The 24,566-nt window shown below is 47.5% G+C and overlaps 1 protein-coding gene across 13 annotated transcripts in view; it reads right to left on the bottom strand.

Moving 5' to 3' along the window:
* Positions 1–23,486, bottom strand: part of KIF1B (kinesin family member 1B) — a 280,308-nt gene extending 256,822 nt beyond the window's left edge. For all 13 annotated transcript variants that reach the window (XM_077458165.1, XM_077458166.1, XM_077458172.1 and 10 more), the window contains exon 1: positions 23,339–23,486. The gene's annotated coding sequence lies outside the window, so the exon portion shown is untranslated. The remainder of the gene's footprint in view (positions 1–23,338) is intronic.
* Between the last annotated feature and the right edge of the window lie 1,080 nt (positions 23,487–24,566).

Raw genomic sequence — 24,566 nt, 5'->3', positions numbered from 1 at the left:
GCACGTTTCCAGAGCTGTGCAGCCACAGATTGGGAAAATGTGTCACTACCTGTGATTAGCGCTGCGGAGCGTAAGCTTCCTGGCGGGCTCGGGCATGTGGAGCTGCGAACACGCCTGAGCCCATCTTTACTCTATAGCAGGGATATGCAATTAGCGGACCTTCAGCTGTTGCAGAACTACAAGTCCCATGAGGCATTGCAAGACTGACAGCCACAAGCATGACACCCAGAGGCAGAGGCATGATGGGACTTGTAGTTTTGCAACAGCTGGAGGTCCGCTAATTGCATATCCCTGCTCTATAGGGTAGTAAGAATATAAATTAAAGGGGGGGGGGGGGCGGAACCAGGTTTAAGATTAGGTTTAGTCCGAATTTCCACTTTAAGGCCTCTTGCACACGGGAGTAAAAAATGCTGAGTTTTTTTCTGATCTGAAAAGAGATACATTGTTGTCTATGGGACATTGCACACAGCGGAGTAAAGATCAGTAATACAGCGATGAGTACAGAGCAGTAAAACAAAAATAAAACATTTTTCATTTGAGTGAAGTAATTTGCTTGCATACCCACGAGTATATTACAATAGGGGTCCCCGATGCGGATTTGTGGCCTGCTGGGAGCCGGTGTTCTGCCGTATAGAGTCCGGCCATCAAATAGTGTCCGCTTCATACTGCGCATGCGCAGTACGGAGCAGACGAAGCTTCGGAAAATCTCTGAAGCTGAACGGCGCCTGCGCCGTGAGTGGAGGTGGTAACCCCACCATCCAAGCGGACATAGGGTTGTGAATTTTAGAGGGCCCCTCGCGGGAGAGCTTCGCTCGCCACGCTTCGGGCTCGGCCTCGCTGCGCTCGGCTCTTTTTTATTATAACTCTATGTCCACTTGGATAGTGGGGATAGAACCTGGACTCACGGCGCAGGCGCCGTTCATCCTCGGCAATTTTGCGCAGTACGCAGCGGACACTATCCGATGGAGGACGCTATTTGACAAGACACCGGCAGGGGTTGGCGGCAGGAAGCGCAAATTAGCACAACCTGTACTGCCACCCTCCGACCACCAGAGGGCACCTGCTCTTCCTATTCTAGCACTAATACTCTCTATCCTCTGTGGTCATGATGAAAGGGAGGGAGACTGCAACCCCCCCCCCCCCCCCCCAGGTGATAAGCTGCATCTCCCAAAAGGTGAGAGGCCGGAAAAACCAACCCCCCCAGGTAATAAGATGCATCCCCCCCTGAGGTGCCAGGCTGAAACACCCCCCCCCCCCCCCCAGGTGATAACTGCATTCCCCGAGGCGACAGGCTGAAACACACCCCCCCAGTTGACAAGCTGCAAACCCCTTTTAAACCAACACACAAATATCCACCAACCCCCTGTCCCCCCCAGGTCCGTGAAGGGGTTAACTTCGGAGCTGCCGGTCCCTGGTGCTGGGGAGGTTGTGGGAACGCTGAATTACAATACTGGCAATAAATGAAGAAATTAATTTGCCATTGCTTGTCTATACTCAACATTACTCAGCTCTTCATACAGTTTTTGGCCCCTTGCACGCGGGTGTCACAAGCTCCTCAGTAAACATCAGTAAAGCATGACACCCGTGTACAAGGGACCGAAGGCTGAACTCCAGGCAAACAGATGAATACACAATTTAATAATTTTACGGTTTTACCCACTAGGGGATTTGTAAACCTGTTCAGCCGGTCTGGTTGTTGAACCAACCCGACTGATGGTACAGCCTGAATCTCTTTGTGGGTTACACAACACTAAGCAATCAGCTTGGTCTAGCCCCAGCTGGTGGTCTGACAGTAAACAAAGTAGACCTAGCATTAGATCGGCGGTCATCAACCTATGAGCTATAGGGGGCCTTAAACGTGGCTCCCTGACAACACCAAAGGGCAGTACGTAATGGTCAGTATATGTAATGCCTGAGAAGACTATCAGAGACTACAGACCTAATAGAGGAGATGAGGGTCAGAGAGTGAGGACAGGATACGTTGTTGGCTGGAGATATGCTGCAGAAGATAATATAAAACTGGGAAGAGGTTACATGAGGCTAATAGAGATCAATACTATTACCCTAATCAATGTTCCTACTACAGACTGCTGAGGGGCGCTCATCATGTACCAAAGGGCCACAGGTTGGACACCAGGGCATTCAATAGTAATGTAGCCTGGTATTTATTACCTCTCAGAGAGCAGAGTACTCCCCTGACATTGTATTTATCTGTTATTCTCTCCAAAAGACAAGAGTCATCTTTGTCCAGGCACCACCCAAGGTCACCATCTACTTTTCTTGGACTGAGATGTCAGAGATCACATGACTAATGTAATCCTGGTGCCTGTGCATTCTTTGGCTGTCCGACACAGATCAGGGCATTTTGACTTGCTACAAAGGTTGCAAAGTATAGTTTCATCACTGGTCCGGAGACTGAGGAAATGTGTCCTTCTGCCTGCAGCAGACTGATGACATCATCTCAGCCTAGGCACAGTCACTGAACTGAAGCTCAAGGTCGTCTTTTTCATGATAAAAGTGGACTTTGTTTCCATACTGTTGTGTAGAGCAGTTTCTCAAGCTTTTTTTTTCAGTCAAGGCACCCTTTAAAAATTATGGACAGTTTTGAAGCACCCCATTCTTCTAAATTGTAAAAACGATTCTAATGCCCTGTACACACGGTCGGACTGCCCGACGGAAAATGTGTGATCGGAGCGTGTTGTCGGAAATTCCGATTGTGCGTGGGCTCCATCTGACTTTTTCCATCAGAATTTCCGAAACACAAAGTTTGAGATCTTTTTCTAAAATTTTCTGACAACAAAATCCGATCGTTTAAATTCCAATCGTGTGTAGACAATTCCGACCCACAAAGTGCCACACATGCTCAGAATAAATTACGAGATGAAAGCTATTGGCTACTGGCCTCTTTATAGTCCCGTCGTACGTGTTGTACTTCACCTCGTTCTGAACGATCGGATTTTCCGACAACTTTGTGCGACCGTGTTTATGCAAGACAAGTTTGGGCCAAAATCCGTCGGAAAAAAATCTGATGGATTTTGACGTCGGAATGGCCGACCGTGTGTACAGGGCATAATAGTTTTACATAATGCAGCAACATCCACACAAGTAGAACGCCCAAAGTTAGAGGTGATTTATTCTTCCAAAGCAAATCCACTTTTGCAAACTGGTACCGACTAGTATTCCAATGTTTCTCTTCTCCCTCAATTTCTTTCCATCAGTCAACTAATGTGACCCCAATGCTGCTGGAGAGGGAAATAAAAGGATGCTATGAAGGTCGACTGACATCCTCCATATCAACTGATGATGCCATTGGTCGTTAGGACGCCAGAAGCTAGAAGTTGCAATGGTGCACAATGAAAACCTGTGGCTTTGTGTAACTAAAGGGTAGGCTTCATCCACAATTTTTGGGCAATTTTTAGGCATTTTGTTAAGGTACCCCAAAGAAACCTCAAGGCACTCTGGTTGAAAAAGGTTGGTGTAGACTGTAGTAAACCAGAAACGTGTTCACGTTACCAAAAGCGTACCATTACTGAAAGTAACTCTATCAACCTGGAAGATCTGCAGACCACAAGTTGAGCGGATTCCACAGCTGAAGATAACCAGTACCACTTGTATGTAATGTAGAAGGCTGACTCTTCTTCTCATACACCATCTATAGAAGTAAACCGACATTACAACAAAGGAAGAGGCGCGCTTCCTAGAAAGCCAGTAAATATAGGATGTGCCTTTCATCCCGCGCCCGGCATCTCCAGACAACCTGCTTTGTTTACTGAGAGCCAAGGAGGTTGATCTCCGGCCTTCATCCAGCTTCATAAAAAGATCTCAGGCTTCCTCTTCTACACGAGTGTACACACCAGGCTTGCCTGCCCTCTTACTTCTCGCGGTGGACCGGCTTATTATAGATGGCGACAGATAAAAGCGCAGTACTCATTAGGACTGTCAGAACACAGAAACCAAACCTTGGCTCTGCTGATTCTCCTCCCAAATTCTGCTTTGTTGTACAGAGGTTTTAAAGAAAGAAAGAAAAGCAAAAAAAAATTCCAGATAAAGATTTGTTGATAGAAGAACGTACAAGTCTCTTTTGCCCAAAAAATTTTTATTTACCGGCCAGTAAATTCAAATTGTTTTAATGTGCACAATGACTGCGATGCATACACAGTCCCGTGTACAGTCCCCACATCACAAAGATGCAGGGAATGAAGCATAGTGCATGCATGCGAGTTACATATTTATTGTCAGCCCAATGGGCAGATCAAGAAGATGGTAGACCCTCAATAAGAGAAGGACGTGGTACCGGCAGGGGCAGAGAGGAGTGCAGAGCTCCTGCAGCAAATTGTGGCTACTCGCATGTAAACTTTCACACAGCGATCGCATGCGTGAGATCAGTCTTGAGCGCATGCAGCCTGCATCCAGGGCAAATCCCTTACATGTAATCTCTGCATGAGAGATTACATGCGAGTGGCCAGGATTTGCTGCGGGAGCTGGCAGCCTCTCATTGCTTTCAATAGGATTGCCTCTTGTGGCTAATCGCAGGAACCCCCCGCTGGGGTTCTTGCATGTAACCGGGGTGCAGGTGCATTCGCAAGTTTAAATGCACCCTTAAAGAGGAGTTCCGCCCCCCCCCCCCAGCAAAAAATTTAATGTCAGCAGCTACACATTCTGTAGATGCTGACTTTTAATATTAGGACACTTACTGGTCCTGAAATCCAGCGATGTCAGCACCCCAGGCGGTGTTTCCATTGGCTCTTGGGTGCTGCCGCTGCCATACCTAATAGGCAGTAAAGCCTTTTCGGCTTCACAGCCGGTTCCTTACTGCGCATTTCTGTATGGCCTGGCGGAGGGGGAGCCAAACTAACGAGTAATCTCGTCGTGGTGAGATCTCTCGAAAGTGGGGACAGGTACCAGCCAAAAACAGGAACCCCATTTCCCCCCCCCCCCCCCCGAAATGTGCCAAATGTGACACCAGATAAGCGGGTGGTACACACGGGCCAAAACCTTTCATTCTGTGTACAGCTCTCTTTTCAGCAGAAGTTGGTCTAACGACTGGCTTCTGTTGAACGGTCATACTGGAAAACCAGCATCCAATCAACGTCCACAGCCAATGGCTGCAAGCACTGATCAGTGTATTTTGTCGGGAGAGGGATACGATGTCTCAGCAGGAGGGATCTTTCTATCACACGTTGTGTTGATGCAGGGATCTGTCTTTTTTTTTTTCCCCCTTTCAACCCGCTGGTTGAATGAAAAAAAAAAAGGAGTGTGTACCCAGTTTATCTTATGTAGAAAAAGACTTTATGAAGGTCTAAGTTAATCAACAACTTGCCGTCAGCTAGCAGACAATGATCTTTATCTCAATCAAAGCCTATAAAAAAGGAACAAAAAACAAAAAAATAAAACCAATAAGAGAAAGTTAATAGAGAGCGACTCACAAGACTACCAGCCAGCCATTCCTTCACCACCAGAAAACAATACCAAACTACTGCAGACAAGACTAGTTAAACAAGATGAGCAATTCTCCAGACAAACATTACTTAAAAGATAATGACATAATTATAGTCCTTCTACCCGGCTGTCAGTTAAAGGAAAACTTCACTAAACAACGACCAGATAAAAATAACTCAATGCAATTTCAGCAAAACAGCCTCACTCTTCAAACTACCCGTTTTTTCAATAGTCAAGCATCATTCTTTTTATGAAGTACTCAATCTTTTAATAGTCACATTTCACTCTTCAAGTACCCGATCTTCCAATAGACAAGCCTCACGCTTCACAAAGTGATCAGATCTTTCAATAGTCAAGCCTCACTCTTCACGGAGTGCCCAATCTTCCAATAGTCAACCCTCACTCTTCACGGAGTGCCCAATCTTCCAATAGTCAAGCCTCACTCTTCACGGAGTGCCCAATCTTCCAATAGTCAAGCCTCACTCTTCATGGAGTGCCCAATCTTCCAATAGTCAAGCCTCACTCTTCATGGAGTGCCCAATCTTCCAATAGTCAACCCTCACTCTTCACGGAGTGCCCAATCTTCCAATAGTCAAGCCTTACTCTTCAGGAAATACCCGACCTTTCAATAGTCAAGCCACTATCTTTACAAAGTACCCAATCTTTCAATAGTCGAGCCTCACTCTTCACAAAGTTCCCGACCTTTCAATAATCAGGCCTCACTCGTCACAGAGTATCTAATCTTCCAATAGTCAAGCCTCACTCTTCATGGACTACCCGATCTTCCAATAGCCAAGCCTCACTCTTCACAAAGTACCCGATCTTCCAATAACCAGGCCTCACAAATTACCCGATCTTCCAATATCCAAGCCTCAGTTTTCATGAAGTACCCGATCTTCCAACAGCCAAGCCACACTCTTCATGGAGTACCTGATCTTCCAACAGTCAAGCCACGCTCTTCATGGAGTACCTGATCTTCCAACAGCCAAGCCACACTCTTCATGGAGTACCCGATTTTCCAATAGTCAAGCTTCACTCTTAATGGAGTACCAGATCTTCCAATAGCCAAACCTCAACTCCTCACGAAGTACACGATCTTCCAAAAGCCAAGCCTCAGTTTTCATGAAGTACTCCTTCTTTCAATAGTCAAGTCTCATGCTTCACAAAGTGAAACAAGCAACCTAGGTGTGTCACCCTCTAGAGGACAGAAGAAGCCATTATAACCAGCAGCTCCTCAGAGGGTAGCTATGACCAACTATGAAACTATAACTGATATATTGAGACCATGAGAGTGAGTAGAATTGTGCTCAGAATAGGAAAAAAGAGACTTGACTTTCAATAGTCAAGCCTCACCCTTCACAAAGTACCCGATCTTTCAATAGTCAAGCCTCACTCTTTATGTAGTACCTGATTTTCCAATAGTCAAGCACTTGCACTAGTATTTTAAAACAGTGGTCATCAACCCTGTCCTCAGGACCCACTAACAGGCCAGGTTTTATGTATTACCTTGGGGAGATGTAGACTAGAATACGGCAATCACTGAGCAGCGAATGATATCACCTGTGATGTATTTCAGTTATCTTGCAATCCTGGCCTGTTAGTGGGCCCCGAGGACAGGGTTGATGACCACTGTTCTAAAACACCAGGAACTCCTAGTTAAATAAAGGGAATTGGGTTGTCGATAATGACGACAAGACCAGGGGAAGGAACACCTATGCATAAAGCTGAACTCCAAGAAGATTGCATACTTGGCCCATTGTAAGCATCCATATCTCCTTTCTGTTAAAAAAAAAAAAAAAAAAAAAAAAAAAGTATTCATATCTCATACCTGATGGAATGCTAAGGAAGATAGAAATCACTATAGTAGTCGTTGCTATTACAGTGATAGCCGCAATCTTCTGGGTCCTGCTCAGGCTGCCACATTGCATGCTGACAACAGAGGGTCACTCACTTGGAACTGCTGGTAATCACAGAACACATTAGGCAGGACTGTATTGGGACTTGTGGTATATGTTAAAGGCGATCTCCTTTATTTGGTGATGCAGACACTTCCCATTGGGTCCATCATTGGTGTCATCACACCATTTTCTCCAGTTAGGGACCTGGTAACATGAGGAGGGGCAGCAACAAGACCAGTCGGCCCTGAATACAGAGGTAACGCCAGTTTTTACTTCCACAACAGGTATCGGGGAGAGTTGTATGACAGATGATTTAAATGAGTAAAGAAGGAATTAGGCTTTTCATACATTATAAATTCTGTTTCATTCAAACAGCGGGCTGAACAGAAAAAAAAAAAGTGCAGATTCCCTCATCTACACATTCAATGTGGATGGGGGAATCACTCCCTCTGTGCTATTGTGTTCTCATGTCAGGGAGCCTTTCCCACCATCAGAACACAATGATTAGGGTTGCTGGCTATAGCTGGCGGCACTGATCATTAAGAGAAAACCTGACAGGCTGGTTTTAAGAAGTCGATCAATAGATAAACTTTGGTACAACCAGGGTGCCCATACATGGATGAAAAGCCGGGCCTGTCCCTGGTGAACCAGTCAAATTTCGATCCAGGGATTGCTGCTGTTCTGTCAATTTCTCCAACTCATCAGAAACACCAACCACGTCACTTCCAGTTTATTTAAACCCTTAGTAATTGGAGATTTTGACAAATTGGTGGTTGGACACAGCACCGACAACTGAATAGAGTCCGGTACAGGAAGATTGAGCTGTTCTGACAGCACAGCGGCTAACGAGGACAAACTTGTCGCCCCATTGGAGGCGGACATTTTCTTGGCTAGTTTCAGAGCGAAGTAAGAATCTCTGCTCATAATATCCTTCACTGAACTCTATTCCATTGCCGATATTGTGCCCAACCACCAATCCGTCAAGAACTCCAATTACTGCTGGTTTAAAGAAATTGGAAGTTAAGCGGTTGGGAGTTTCTGAGGGGTTGGAGAATTTGACAGAACACCGGCTGTAGAACAGGTTTTATTATTTTGTGGGTGGGGGGAATGGGGATGGGTGGGATCCTATGTCACCCAAAGATGAGTTAATAAAGTTGCTTCTGTTAAAGGAAAGGAGAACAATGCCTAAGTGGTGTCCCAAGGGATAGACTACCTACCGTAAAAGCATAAGTTCACATTCTGAACATGTTACATCCATATTTAGGGTGCAACATGTTTAGCATACCCCCCCCCCACTCCCGTGACAGTGGGCAGAGGATCCTCTCTTTTGCACCCTCTGTCACAATTTAAAAACCACGTGGATCACAGGTGCAATGCTCTGCATAACTCCAAGAGCAATCAATCGGAATTCCTCATATACTGCTCTGAAATCTGTCACGGATTACCGCATTTAACCATGCGTCTTCCCATACTCTTTATTCATTGAAGACAATTATTGCTCACACTAAGTTTTATATGGTCACTATATGAGAATGGGCCCTCCCAGAGTGCGTCTGAAAGACAGCGCTCCTCTGTTCATTGGCCCCTGTAATGAGGACCATAATTGGTGCTTTGCTTTACCACACCTCATATAAAGAGGCAACACCCATAAAACTGACGTTTACTCTGCTTTTATTTTGCCTTCCCTTGTTTCCCCTCCCCTTTACCATGCCAATGACATTTTTTAAAATATAACCTTTCCATTTATATTACAGATCTTATTTTAGACAGATCATCCCTGGGCCTCTGTGCTTCTCTATTGTGAGAACATCTCCATTGTCAGACTGGGATTGATTTACTTTTAAAGCTGGCCATACACCTATAGATTATCTGCAGATTTTCTATGGTTAGATGGAAAAAGTGCAACAGATTTCTCCATGTTCGCTGAACTGTGTGGATGGAGGAATCTCCCACTTTTTCCATCTAGCCGTAGAAAATCTGCAGATAATCTATAAGTGTAGGGCCAGCTTAAAGTGGTTGTAAACCCTTACAAACCATTTTGACCTACAGGTAAGCCTAGATTAAGGCTTACCTGTAGGTCTAAGAAATATCTCCTAAACCTACACGGTTTAGGAGATATTTGCCGAAAGACAGACGCCGTTGTCAACGGCGATATGCCCCGAGTGGGGGCTACCTTGCGCATGCGCGGGAGTGACGTCATCGCAGCTTCGTCGAATGACAGCGGTGGAGCAGCGAGACCCAAGAAGATGGACGTTCTGGACTACAGGGGACAGCGGTGACATTGCTGGCTCCTGTGTCAGGTAAGTGACACATAATGGACTACTATGCGATGCGATGCGATGCATAGTAGTCCATTATGCTTTACCTTTGCAGGGAATCGAAGAGGAAGTAAACTCATCAGGGTTTACTTCCTCTTTAACTGGAGTATAAAAATCTGGTGCAGCTGTGCACAGTAGCCAATCAGCTTCTAGCTTCAGCTTGCTCAATTAACCACTTGCCAACCGCATCACTTAGATTTACAGTGGCAAGGCAGCTCTCCTGCGCTGGATCACATAATCGTACGTGATCCGTAATTTCCGGGTAGGGGCTGCGCATGCGGCATAGGTGCCGTGGCGGTGCTGTGATTAGACACAGCACAAGCTGATCAGCGGGTGGCAGCCAATGAATGTCCGCCGGCCCCCGCTGATCGAAGTGGAGAGACACAAAACCGAGCTCTGCATTTGTAAACAAGGCTGAGCTCTGACTTGTCAGCAGTGATGTGAGGGATTTTTATTCCCTGCAAAGCAAGGAAAGAAAATCCATCACATCCTTTAGTAAAAACAGCACACAAGAATACGGTTTAGGCACATGTTTAACCCCTTCCTAGCCAGTGTCATTAGTAAGCAATTTCAGTCCAGGAGAGGAGCAGGTACAATATGCAAGACTGAGGCCGGGTTCACATATGTGCGAATTGGATGTGGGGTTTCTCTGCATCCAATTCTCATGACATGCGAGTGTGACTGGCTCTTAATGGAGCCAGTTGACACATTTCCTGGGCGGCCGCCGTCCCCATTCCAAAAGGGTCCTGTGCGTGTTCTGATCCGGTTCAGGTGCAAACTCAGGCAAATATTCAGACCTAAATCACACCTGAACCAGTGAACAGGAATGCACCGGACACTGGGCTGCAAACTGCAGCTGGACATACAATATCTCACAAAAGTAAGTACACCCTCACATTTTTGTAAATGGGTCCTTTGGTCTGCTGCTTCTGTCCGTGTGGGTGAGCCGATCTCCTTAGTTTAATTTTAAACGTAAAAAATGTTGTTATTTTTATTTTGCATATATGTTTGCTTTGTTGATTGTTTTGCTCAAAGATATTATTTATTCTATAGACTATCCTCCTGAAGAAGCGTTTTGCCGCGAAACCGGTTGAGGAATTTTGTATACCCCTCTTCAACAGAAAACTCTATGGGGGAACCCGGCAGTAGCAGTGTTTAATTGTGGTGTATACAATTTTCAAGGTTTATGTTTGTATTTATATATTTCCTGTCTTCATTAAATATATATTTTTTATTATGTTCTTTCATTTGTTAATCACTACCAAGTACCGAGATAGTCCATTCAAACCCAAAGCCTTATAGATGTGGATGTTTAGGGGGTCAGAATCAGCAAACTGCCCAGACACTTCCACATCTTCTAGCATGTGGAATTACAAATTTGGATAATGGTACTTTTATAAGTTTGATGTATGTCCTATTTGAACCTGAGACTATACTCACCATTTGGTTACATTTTTGTAAGTATTTTATTCTATCTTTTCATGTGACAACACTGAAGAAATGACACTTGTCTACAATGTAAAGTAGTAAGTGTACAGCTCCTCCAGTTGTTCAGGAACTACAATTCCCATTATGCCTAGTCATGTCTGTGAATGTCAGAGCTTTACAATGCCTCATGGGATGTGTAGTTTTGCAACAGCTGGAGGGCCGTAGTTTGAGGATCCCTGTTCTAGACCATCTTTATGTAGAGCAACAATTCTTTTTTTTTTTTTTTTTTCAGATCCTCAGAGTTTTTTGCCATGTTGAACTTCCAGTGACCAGTATGAGAGAGTGAGAGTGATAACACCAAATTTAACACACCTGCTCTCCATTTATACCTGAGACCTTGTAATACTAGCAAGTCACATGACACCGGGGAGGGAAAATGGCTAATTGGGGCCCAATTTGGACTTTTTCACTTAGGGGTGTACTCACTTTTGTGAAGCTCTGGTGCCCCAGAGGGTTAAGGCAGTGCTTGAAAATAATGATGCCCACACAAACTATTGACCTATTGACACCCACCCATAGTTAACCACTCCCCCCCATATTGACACTTTGGGCCCAATTTGGACATTTTCACTTAGGGGTGTACTCACTTTTGTTGCCAGTGGTTTAGACATTAATGGCTGTGTGTTGAGTTATTTTGAGGGGAAAGCAAATTTACACTGTTATACAAGCTGTACACTCACTACTTTACATTGTAGACAAGTGTCATTTCTTCAGTGTTGTCACATGAAAAGATAGAATAAAATATTTACAAAAATGTGTGGGGTGCAGGGGCGGACTGACCACTTGGCTACTCGGGCACTGCCCGGGGGCCCCATCAGGGTTGCCAGCCTCAGTAAAACCAAGGACAGTATGTAAAAATCTGTGTTTTTTTTCAGATCTGTCTATGAAATATCCCTTACCGACATTATTTTGGTCTTAAAATCCTGAGATTATAGCTGCCCCACCTCTCTAGTACCTTCTCAGCCAATAGAAACATGTCTGTGTCTACTGTGTGGCTCCATAGCCTCCTATTGCCTGGGGGGCCCCATAGCCTCCTATTGCCTGGGGGGCTACATAGCCTCCTATTGCCCTGGGGGCCCCATAGCCTCCTATTGCCCTGGGGGCCCCATAGCCTCCTATTGCCCTGGGGGCCCCATAATCTCCTATTGCCCTGGGGGCCCCATAATCTCCTATTGCCCTGGGGGCCCCATAATCTCCTATTGCCCTGGGGGCCCATGAGTTGTCAATCCGCCCCTGGAGGGGTGTACTCACTTTTATGAGATACTATATGTGAACCCGGCCCGAAGGACGGAGTTCAACGTTGAAATATATCCACTAGCCAAACCTTTATCTATTCAAAATGAAGTCAGGCTACAATTTTAAAATAAATATATTTTAAATGTCCCCATGATCACATTGCTGCTGTTCTGTAGGCAGGCCAACATCCATGGGTCCCATGTTCATACTTTGTATAAAGGAACTGTGATCCATTCATAGGATAGCGGGAGGGTTTATAGAAAATTCAGGCAAAGAAATGGATCTGAAGACTGCTGACCGATGAATGACAGGAATTTCACATGTGCAAATGTTAATACAGCGCGACACGGAGGCGGTATGGCCACGCTCTGCCATGGAATGCACACAAGGACGTAAAGCAGATGGGGTGAGCCTGTAACCATCAACACAGGATAGCCACTAACCACAGGCATGTCAGTAGGGAATAAACGAATGGAGAATTCAGGAGCCAGTCAGGCTGATGTAGAACAAGCACAGAAAATCCATCTACAAAGAAAAACAGAACTTTTCTAGCTGTCTGTAGGTGGTCACACTCAACTGGACCTGTCCTGACATTTCTAGATTCTCCACTTCCAAATCTAAAGTTTGGATCCGTGTGTTTTCTCCAAGTCCATACCCAGAGACATTGGATCATTTTCTTCCAGTGTGGCCACTGTTGGCTGGATTGGGCAACCGCGTAACGTCTATGACAGTGATGGTGAACCTTGGCACCCCAGATGTTTTGGAACTGCATTTCCCATGATGCTCAGCTACACTGTTGAGTGCATGAGGATCATGGGATATGTAGTTCAAAAACATCTGGGGTGCCAAGGTTCACCATCACTGGTCTATGAGCTACTGGTAGATACCGCCAAAGGAAGCTCAACGTGTGATTGGCAATAAGCCTTATCCTAGAGAAGTGATCTCCAAACTGCGGCCCTATGACATGCCCTTGGGCATGTCTTTCATGCACTGATACCAGGGTGGATTTTATTTAAATCAAGTCAATTTAAATCACTAGTATAAAGGCTTGATTTAAATCAATTTTTAAAGAGCAACTGTCACCTCTGTCCCGGAGCGGCTCTTCCACTGACCCGCTTTGTTGACTCATCGACAGTCCTATTGACTTTAATAGGACTGTTGGTGATTCAATGTCACCACATCCCTCTGCCACACAACAAGGTGAGAGACGTGGCAGCAGCAGATCAGTGGATGTCCGTTAACAGGCGCTGCCACGATGGATCTGAAATGACAGGTGCTCTTTAAAATGTAAGGACTTATTCTTGCTGGTAGTTAGAATCTTTCATATTTGCAAACAAAATGAAGGTTTCCTATTTAGTATAATAAGCTGTCAGGTTAGTAAAACAGCGATATCAGAACAGATTCAGTCATACAGTTTGTAGTGTACATAGATTTGCACAACAATGTAATAAAGGAATTTTCCTGAACTTTGTTTTATCTCATGGTTACTGTGAAATTGTGTGAATGCATCAATGCAGTGCATGTTATCTCAGCTTTCAGAACTTGGATTCATTGAATAAGTTCACCAAAAATGTAAATATTGCAGAATATACAGCCTCATGCTACATTACTAAGCGCCATTTCATGCTGAATAAGCTCAATTATTAATGTATCTTAAAGTGGAACTTCAGTCATTTTTTTCAGAGTGGGGGGGGGGGGGGGGGTTGTACCGGGTAAGACAAGCGGAGTTTCCCCTTTTAGATGGAATTCCACTTTAAGGGCTTATATACATGGCAGAGTTTTGGTGTACTTCTCCACCCAGGAGCCACAGATGCAATGTACGGCCGCCCCATCAACACAAATGACTTTTTTGGGGCTGTGTGCAGGTATATGCCGGTACCTGCGTAAACCCTCAATGCGTACAGACATAAAACCCTCAACGCGGACTATCTGCATTCCGTGTTCTACACAAGTACCGGCATATACAAGCATACAGCCATTTAGGTCTATGGGGCAGGTGTATGCAGAAATTGTGGCTCCCAGGTGGGCAAACACGCCAGAACATTCCATTGGATGACCCCAGGCGGCCAAGTCCACAAGCCCTAAACATGAATGGGAACAGCTGACAAAATGAGCGCACTTTTTTGTGCATTTCCACAAGTCAAGTTTTGGGCAGCTTATTTCAATGTGCTGCCCTATAGAGCGTGAAATGCGCAAAAAAAAAAAAAAAAGATGCTCCATTTTGAAAATCACGCAACACCAGAACTTTTTGGCGCACGTGTGAGCTCCATGAGTGGGGGTGTCATTAAGAATTAATTGGCACTGCCGCACGTCTGTAAAAGGGAAGTGCGTTTTTGTGCATTGCAGGAAACCGCGTGATTTCCGCGCGTGTTCCCGCACCGCGAAAACTGTGAACGAAGCCTGACTGCAAAAGGGATCAGCCTTGCTGTGTACATACAGAATCTGTAGAAGATACAAAACACAGACGTCTGACCCAGTGCTTAGACACAATGTTCAGAAGCAAAGAGAGAGCTACAAAGTTAATATTGTTACATTTTTATTTACTTTGTTTCATATGGCTGCAGATCAAAGGAATGCCCTTCCTTCTACATACAATGTAGGTTAACCACTTCATCTCCAGAAGGTTTTACCCTCTTTATGAGAAGGGCGTTTGAGATTAGGAGCACTCTCTTAACCACTTGCTTACTGGGCACTTAAACCCCCCTCCTGCCCAGACCAATTTTCAGCTGTCGCACTTTGAATGACAATTGTGCGATCATACAACACTGTACCCAAATGAAATTTTTATAATTTTTTCCCCACAAGTAGAGCTTTCTTTTGGTGGTATTTGATCACCTCTGCAGTTTTTATTTTATGTTAAAAAAAAATTTATATATATAAAAAAAATTTATAATATATATATATATATATATATATATATATATATATATATATATATATATATATATATACACACACACACACACACACATATATATATATATATACACACACATATATATATATTTTGCAAATGGGTCATTTTTCTCCTTCATTGATGTACGCTGATGAGGCTGCACTGATGGGCATCGATGGGTGGCACTGGTGGGCACTGACAGGTGACACTGAAGGGCATTGATGGGCACTGATGGCTGGCAGTGATGGGCACTGATGGGTTACACTGAAAGGCAGCACTGCTAAGTGGCACCGATTGGCAGCACGGATTGGCACAGGCAGGTGTCCCTTGAACATAAGTTACCATACGCTGTCAGGGTGAGGAGGAAAAAAAAAACAATTACCAAGCTTTTGTTTACATACGTGATCAGCTGTCATTGGCCGACAGCTGATCACGCGGTAAGGGGCCGGGATCGGCCCCTTACTCGGATCGGTGATCACTCTAGTCTTTGGGAGCGTGCAAAGAGCAGTACATCCTATGCCAGCCTCCCAGAAATTCAGGTCCGCACTGTAGTCATTTGGCTATAGCGCAGACGTCAAGTGGTTAGTGATTGTAAACCTACCAAAAAAAAAACAAGCAAAAAAATAAAAATAAAAAACCACCTGCAAGACAAAGGCATAATGAGCTAGTATGCATGGCATACTAGCTCATTATGAAATACTTACCTTAGATCGACGCTGTTGCAGCAGTCCCCGTACACTGTTGTGACCAGCAACATGTCTCCCAGAGTTATTTCTGGGTTTTTTAGGGCCCGGCACTGTGACACAATGATGTCACTCCCACGAGCAGTTTCTGAAGTGCACATGCGCTGATGACGGCGGCGCAAGCGTATATGGTGAATATCTCCTAAACGGTGCAAGTTTAGGAGATATTCAGGACAGATAAGCCTCATTATAGGCTTACCTGTAGGTAAAGGTGGTAGTACAGGGTTTACAACCTCTTTAAAATGAGTGCTCCTAATCTTAGCTTGTTACCTGTATAAAAGACGCCTGTCCACAGAAGCAATCAGATTCCAATCTCTCCACCAGGGCCAAGACCAAAGAGCTGTCCAAGGATGTCAGGGACAAGATGTATAGGTCTACACAAGGCTGGAATGGGCTACAAGACCATCGCCAAGTAGGTTGGTGAGAGGGTGACAACAATTCGTGCGATTATTCGCAAATCCCTCGGTCTGGGGCTCCATGCAAGATCTCACCTTGTGGAGTTTCAAAGATCATGAGAACGATGAGGAACCAGCCCAGAACTACACAGGAGAATCTTGTCAATGATCTCATGGCAGCAGAGACCATAGTCACCAAGTAAACAATTAGTAACACACTACGCCATGAAAGACTGAAATCCTGCAGTGCCCGCAAGGTCCCCCTGCTCAAGAAAGCACATGTACAGGTCTGGGAGGGAGAGAACGAGAGAGCGAGCGCGAGAGAGAGCGAGCGCGAGAGAGAGCGAGAGATTTTCTCACTTTATTCATTATTATTATTTATTAATGGAAACTTTAAAATTGCAAAATGAATAGGTCCAGAGATGAAGAATACATATTTCTGGCCTAAGGGGGGTGTACAGGCATGCAAGCTGAAGTGGTAAATTATAATATGAATAGCATTTGCAAGGCCTATCCCATATCAGCCAATCAAAAATGAGCTCGTTAGCATGACAACTGAAAGCCGTCATCACATTACACAGCACTTTACAGTCCCCCCCCCCCCTCCCCCCCTTAGAGCAGGGGTAGGCAACCTTAGCCCCTCCAGCTGTTGTGGAACTACATTTCCCATGAGGCATTGCAAGGCTGGCAGTTACAATTACTCCCAGAAGGCATGATGGGACTTGTAGTTCTGCAACAGCTGGAGGGCCCCAGGTTGCCTGCTTTGGAGTAATATTAGGTGAAATATAAAATGGCCTACCAGTATGTCTTTAGTTTTATGGAAGAAAACCAGAACACTCGGAGGATTCACCACACATAGGAGGACATGCACATCCCATGCAGACGGAGCTAGGACTGGATCAGGACTGGATCTGACCCCAGAACCTCAGTGCTGATAGGTGAAAGTTCCTGCAAAGCTTAGGAATCTGAGCCAGGGCCTGACCAGAGAGCTTCATCCTTCTTGGAGAACAGTGAGAACGCAATAATAAAAAACGATCAATCGCTTCTTCTAAAATGACTCATCACTGGTTCATCTCCACCGGGGCCAATCCCAAGCCTCCTGGTCACCAAACGCTTCCCGGCTGCCAAAAGGGCCGTCGGATCTCAGCTGACGTCTCACCGTATCCGAAACTCATCCTTCATTAATGCATCACCCTGTACCAGAGACATTCGTCTCCTTCTATTCCTACAACCGCGTCAGCTGCCCCTCCTCGCCGTCATCCCGTCTCCATAGCAACCCCATCAATTAGGGCTGTGACATCATGAGAAAGTCATCCCAGACACCTGCTAAACAAACCTGCAGCCAGTGGTGGAACCTCAAACCCCCCCTCCCCCGGCGGGTATGGCGTTCAATTTCCCAGCAGAAAACATAACGGTAGCGCGTTTCATATGCAAAGCAACTCTTGAAATAAAAAGCGAATATATAAAAAACAAAACAAAAAACGAATCTAGCACACGGCGTCTGTTACAGTCTAGATATATCTGGTGACAACATTGCAACCCGACTCCAAGCCAAAGAGGCCAGCATGCAACAATATAACCTTCATCAATTACATTGTATCACCTCCATAACATGCAATGAGATTTACTAAAACTGGAGCACATAAAATCTGCCGCAGCTCTGCATGGCAGCCAATCGGCTTCTAACGTCAGCTTGTTCAAAAAAACAAAACAAAAAAAACAACCTGGAAGCCGATTGGTTTTCTATACAGAGCTTCACCAGATTTTGCACCCTCCGGTTTTAGTAAATAACCCCCATTGCATCACCTCTACTGAATACAATGTATCAGCTTTATAGATTGCAACGGCTGAGATTTAGACCTTTTCCACACTGGGGCCGTCCGTGTGTTAGCAGTAAAGCGCCTCTCATTTTAGCTGCGCTTTTCAGCCACTAGCAGGCAGCTTTTAAACCCAAGAAGGGGTTAAAAACGTCCGTGTTGTGGCCCGTCCGAAGCGCTGTCTATTCATTGCAATGGGCAGGGGCGTTTTAGGAGCGCTGCATACAACTCCGAAACCACCCTCTGTGCAGTTGGTGGTTCTGGATCTGCCTCTTCTCGGGTCCCTCTTTGCTGCTCCTGGCCCCTCACTCTTGTGGACAAGAGGGAGGGTCCAGGAGCAGCAAAGAGGGACCCGAGAAGAGGCGGATCCAGAACAGAGGGAGGGGCCAGGAGCAGCAAACAGGGACAAAGAGGCGGATCCAGAACAGAGGGAGGGGCCAGGAGCAGCAAACAGGGACAAAGAGGCGGATCCAGAACAGAGGGAGGGTCCAGGAGCAGCAAAGAGGGACCCGAGAAAAGAGGCGGATCCAGAAGCAGCAAAGAGGGACCCGAGAAAAGAGGCGGATCCAGAAGCAGCAAAGAGGGACCCGAGAAAAGAGGCGGATCCAGAACAACAGAGGGAGGGTCCAGGAGCAGCAAAGAGGGACCCGAGAAGAGGCGGATCCAGAACAGAGGGAGGGGCCAGGAGCAGCAAACAGGGACAAAGAGGCGGATGCAGAACAGAGGGAGGGTCCAGGAGCAGCAAAGAGGGACCCGAGAAAAGAGGCGGATCCAGAACAGAGGGAGGGTCCAGGAGCAGCAAAGAGGGACCCGAGAAAAGAGGCGGATCCAGAAGCAGCAAAGAGGGACCAGAGAAAAGAGGTGGATCCAGAAGCAGCAAAGAGGGACCAGAGAAAAGAGGCGGATCCAGAACAACAGAGGGAGGGTCCAGGAGCAGCAAAGAGGGACCCGAGAAAAGAGGCGGATCCAGAACAACAGAGGGAGGGTCCAGGAGCAGCAAAGAGGGACCCGAGAAAAGAGGCGGATCCAGAACAACAGAGGGAGGGTCCAGGAGCAGCAAAGAGGGACCCGAGAAAAGAGGCGGATCCAGAACAACAGAGGGAGGGTCCAGGAGCAGCAAAGAGGGACCCGAGAAAAGAGGCGGATCCAGAACAACAGAGGGAGGGTCCAGGAGCAGCAAAGAGGGACCCGAGAAAAGAGGCGGATCCAGAACAGAGGGAGGGTCCAGGAGCAGCAAAGAGGGACCCGAGAAGAGGGGAATCCAGAACAGAGGGAGGGTCCAGGAGCAGCAAAGAGGGACCCGAGAAGAGGGGGATCCAGAACAGAGGGAGGGTCCAGGAGCAGCAAAGAGAGACCCGAGAAGAGGGGGATCCAGAACAGAGGGAGGGTCCAAGAGCAGCAAAGAGGGACCCGAGAAGAGGCGGATCCAGAACAGAGGGAGGGTCCAGGAGCAGCAAAGAGGGACCCGAGAAGAGGCGGATCCAGAACAGAGGGAGGGTCCAGGAGCAGCAAAGAGGGACCCGAGAAGAGGCGGATCCAGAACCACCAACTGCACAGAGGCAGGAATAACAGGTTTGTTATTTTTTTATTTATTTTTTTTAAACAAGACTTTAAAATTTAATTTAAAATTAAAAATAGAAGCCGATTGGTTTCTATGTAGAGCTGCACCAGATTTTGCACTCTCCAGTTTTAGTAAACCAACCCCCCCATTGTATCCCCTTCATGGAACAAAAACAAATATTATTACAAATGTGATCATCAAAAAACAAACACCACCAGATCCTTATTATAAAACTAAAAATAACCAATCAATACCACGTTTTGAATAAATGATATATTGCGATGCCTGAAGGCCTATTAAAAAAAAAAAAAAGGTGCGCAGAAAATGCTCGTTAACGCATCAAAATTTAGAAACGCTCGGAAATGTTTACAGATGTGTGACAAAATAAATGTGAAGATCCACAAATCGGATACAAACGTTGGCATTTAGACAATGAGAGGGTATTGCAACCTACAGATCTCTCCATTGAGCCTCGGTTCACATGATGCAAAATTTGCTGTGGATTTTGCACACCATCAAAACAGTAACCTGTTGCGGCCAACCGATTGTGGAGCGTATGTTAAAGCGGAGCTCCACCCAAAATGGCAAATTCTGCTTTAAGCAAATCCATGGCTCAACAACACTGTATCCCAGAGACACCGCGTGAAGTTTGCACGGGAATGTGCTGCGATTCCTGTGCAAATTACATGCGGATGTCCCGTGCTGCATCACTGTAAACTGAGCTGCCACACCAGCCAAGCACCCTGTTTATACACTAATCCACCACCTCCAACCAAGCACCCCTGTTTATACACTAAGCCACCTCACCAGCCAAGCACTCCTGTTTATACACTGTGCCACTGACTCCAGCCAAGCACCCGTTTATACACTGTGCCACCGCACCAACCAATCAAGCACCCGTTTATACACTGTGCCACCGCACCAACCAATCAAGCACCCGTTTATACACTGTGCCACCGCACCAGCCAAGCATCCCTAGTTTATACACTGTGCCACCGCACCAGCCAAGCATCCCCAGTTTATACACTGTGCCACCGCACCAGCCAAGCATCCCCAGTTTATACACTGTGCCACCGCACCAGCCAAGCATCCCCAGTTTATACACTGTGCCACCGCACCAGCCAAGCATCCCCAGTTTATACACTGTGCCACCGCACCAGCCAAGCATCCCCAGTTTATACACTGTGCCACCGCACCAGCCAAGCATCCCCAGTTTATACACTGTGCCACCGCACCAGCCAAGCATCCCCAGTTTATACACTGTGCCACCGCACCAGCCAAGCATCCCCAGTTTATACACTGTGCCACCGCACCAGCCAAGTACCCCGGTTTATACACTGTGCCACCGCACCAGCCAAGTACCCCAGTTTATACACTGTGCCACCGCACCAGCCAAGTACCCCAGTTTATACACTGTGCCACCACACCAGCCAAGTACCCTAGTTTATACACTGTGCCACCGCACCAGCCAAGCATCCCCGTTTATACCCTAAGCCACCGCACACCAGCCAAGCATCCCCGTTTATACCCTAAGCCACCGCGCCAACCAAGCACCACAGTTTATACACTGTGCCACTGCACCAGCCAAGCACCCCAGTTTATACACTGTGCCACCGCACCAGCCAAGCACCCCAGTTTATACACTGAGCCAACGCAGAAACTCCTGGCCGGCATGTTGAACTGGGATGTAAAACGAGTTCTGAGGGTAAAAAATGAGAGTATGTGAATATTATGAGATTGGAAGAAGGTGATCGTGAGGCACAGGCCCGAGCCTCTAGGGGCTGATGGGGGATAATCAGAGATGATAACTAAACACTATAGAGAGAGGTTTTATTGTAAAGATTGACCCCGGATTGTCAGCGGGGGAGGCGGCGAGGCCTGAGGACCAGAGACTGCTGCCATCTTGGGCTTTCACTTAACATGGCTGCTCAGGGATGGAGTCCAGGAAAACATCTGTAAGGCTCATTTGGCCCGGCAGAGCCGGCAGCTCTCTGTGACGGATCAGATGTCTGCTTATGTTAGAATAAAATATGGCTGCAGAACCCCCCCCCATGGAATGAGGATGGCAGAGCCAAGAGAATGCATTAGCTGGGCCATACCTCTCTGCGAACTGATTGAGCCATTTGTAGGAGCCGCCTGGAGGGGCTCACCGACTGCTGAAGGGGTTAATAAGACACTGCCGGAGGGGGGGGGGCTCTCAGGGTCCACCCCGGAGAAACGCACCAGAAAACAAGAGCAAGCCAGATCTGTGACACACAGGGGGAGAGGAACCCCTGGCCTGCCTGTGGTGCCGGACCCCATCAGATCCCCCCCCCCCCAGAAATCGGAAACGTCAGGCTGGATAACCAATTTCCCAGCAGGCTGTGTGTCTGAGAGGAGACGGGAGGTGAGGGGTTAATAAGGAGAGATGGCTGGAATACCGGCATAGGCCTGAAATAACATTACTGACACCCCGAGTCCAGAACTGACACCCCAATCAGTGCCGTCCACTGCAGAGCGCAGGATCCCTCTGTGCCTTCCTAGATCCTGATTGGAGATTTCTATCTAGGTGTGAGCTCTACAGAGACTCCCTATCACAGATATCAAAGGAAGAGACAAGAGAGAAATATGAGAGGAGAGGAGATGAGAGGAGAGATGAGAGGAGAGATAAGATGGAGATGAGATGAGATGGAGAAACTTATGATGAGATGTGATACTGAGAGGGAGAGAGAAAAGTCATGTGATACATAGAGAGAGACGGACAGATATTAGATGGACAGACAGGTGATATGAAGAATAGTGGATGATATGGGGGGGGGGGGGATTGGGACAGATGGATGATATGGGGGGCAGGTGGGGATTGGGATAAGAGGATGATATGGGGGGGCAGGTGGGGATTGGGATAGGAGGATGATATTGGGGGGGGTTGGGATAGGTGGATGATATTGGGGGGGGTTGGGATAGGTGGATGATATTGGGGGGGGTTGGAATGTTGGGATAGGTGGATGATATGGGGGGGGTGGGAAAGGAGGATGATCTAGGTAGATAATATGGGGGGGTGATATTGGGGGGGGACAGATGGATGATATGGGGGGGGTATTGGGATAGGTGGATGATATTGGGGGGGGGGGGAAGGTAGATGATATTGGGGGGGAGGGGAGATGAGACTTCTGGAGGATGATCGGTTCTCATACAGAAGTCTGCTGATCATCCTTCACCTTCCACCACACAGGACAATCTCAGTACGGGTCACACACTGTCAGTCATGTACAATCAGCCAATCACAGAGCAGAGTACAGCAGTGTTATCACCCCTGTCATCTGTCACCAGAGATCAGCCCGAGTCCTGTCATCTGTCACCCCGGGGTCACCCGATCTCCTGCCCCTCCCGATGATGTAATGTTGGGTGTCGGTGAGGATCGGGTGACATCCCTCCCCCCCCCCTCCATTTGTTATGATGGTCGCAATGACGTCATGTGACGTCACCCAGTCGCGATGCCACACCCCACCCTCTATCACGATCCCCTCCCCCGCGATAAGAGGCCGGTCCGGCTGCCGTGCCGACTCACCGTGAGCAGGGGGCGGCCGTGGCTGCAGCCATGGAGGGGAGAGGCCGGGACCGTGCGGTGCTGTGCGGGGAACGATCCGTCCTCCTCCGCTGACTGACTCTGACTGAGGCCCCCAGAGCCCAGCCAGCGCCGGAACGCCCCGCCCGCCTCGCCGGAGTGACGGCTCCCGTGACCAATAGTCGAGCCAACTGGGCATCAGAGGGCCAATGAGAAGGCGAGGGGAGGGGGCGGGAGGTGACGTCCTGGGCTGCGGGGATTGCGGATGCACGTAGGGAGGGGAGATGGCTGCCCTCTGGTGGTCGGGATGGGGCGGTGCGGCAGAGGCGGCCGGTGCAGACGCAGCATCAGCATCAGCACCAGTTTATGGGAGTAATAAAGAGAATGCCGACTGTGATCCCCACCCGGGGCCGGGGGGAGGGGAGCCATACAATGGACACGTGACTAGGTGCAAGGGGAGCAGGCCCCCCCCACCCAGAGTGCAGCTATAGGAGAGGGAACCCTTCCCCCACCCAGAACTCAGGAGATGGGACCCTTCCCCCACCCAGAACTCAGGAGATGGGACCCTTCCCCCACCCAGAACTCAGGAAAGGAGGGGACCCCCCCCACTCAGAACTCGGGAGAGGGGACCCTTCCCCCCACCCAGAAATCAGGAGAGGGGAACCCCCCCATAACTCGGGAGAGGAGACCCTTCCACCACCCAGAACTCAGGAGAGGAGGGGACCCTTCCCCCACCCAGAACTCGGGGGAGGAGGGGACCCTTCCCCCACCCAGAACTCGGGAGAGGGAACCCTTCCCCCACCCAGAACTCAGGAGAAGAGGGGACCCCCCCATAACTTGGGAGAAGAGGGGACCCCCCCAGAACTCGGGAGATGGGGACCCCCCACCCAGAACTCGGGAGATGGGGACCCCCCACCCAGAACTCGGGAGATGGGGACCCCCCACCCAGAACTCGGGAGATGGGGACCCCCCACCCAGAACTCGGGAGATGGGGACCCCCACCCAGAACTATTTTTTTTTCCTTGCTCTCTGGGTCCCCGCATGAGAAGATTCACTCTCTCTCCTTTTCCTAGTGACACTGAAAGTGAGGAGAAATATGAAATGATCTCTGGGTCAGGAGCTGAGTGCTGGGTACACATCTATGCAGGTCGATGTGTTTTTGAACACGCGTTTTTCATGCATTTTTTATTTTTATTTATTTTTTGCTACTAGGAAAGTATAAGAGTTCTGT

This window comes from Lithobates pipiens, unplaced genomic scaffold, assembly GCF_037356315.1.
Source record: "Lithobates pipiens isolate NorthernLeopardFrog02 unplaced genomic scaffold, aLitPip1_a1.2 Scaffold_27, whole genome shotgun sequence".
Classification (NCBI taxonomy): domain Eukaryota; kingdom Metazoa; phylum Chordata; class Amphibia; order Anura; family Ranidae; genus Lithobates; species Lithobates pipiens.
The sequence above is the reverse complement of the archived record's forward strand: the minus strand, read 5'-3'. Positions and strand labels throughout refer to the sequence as shown.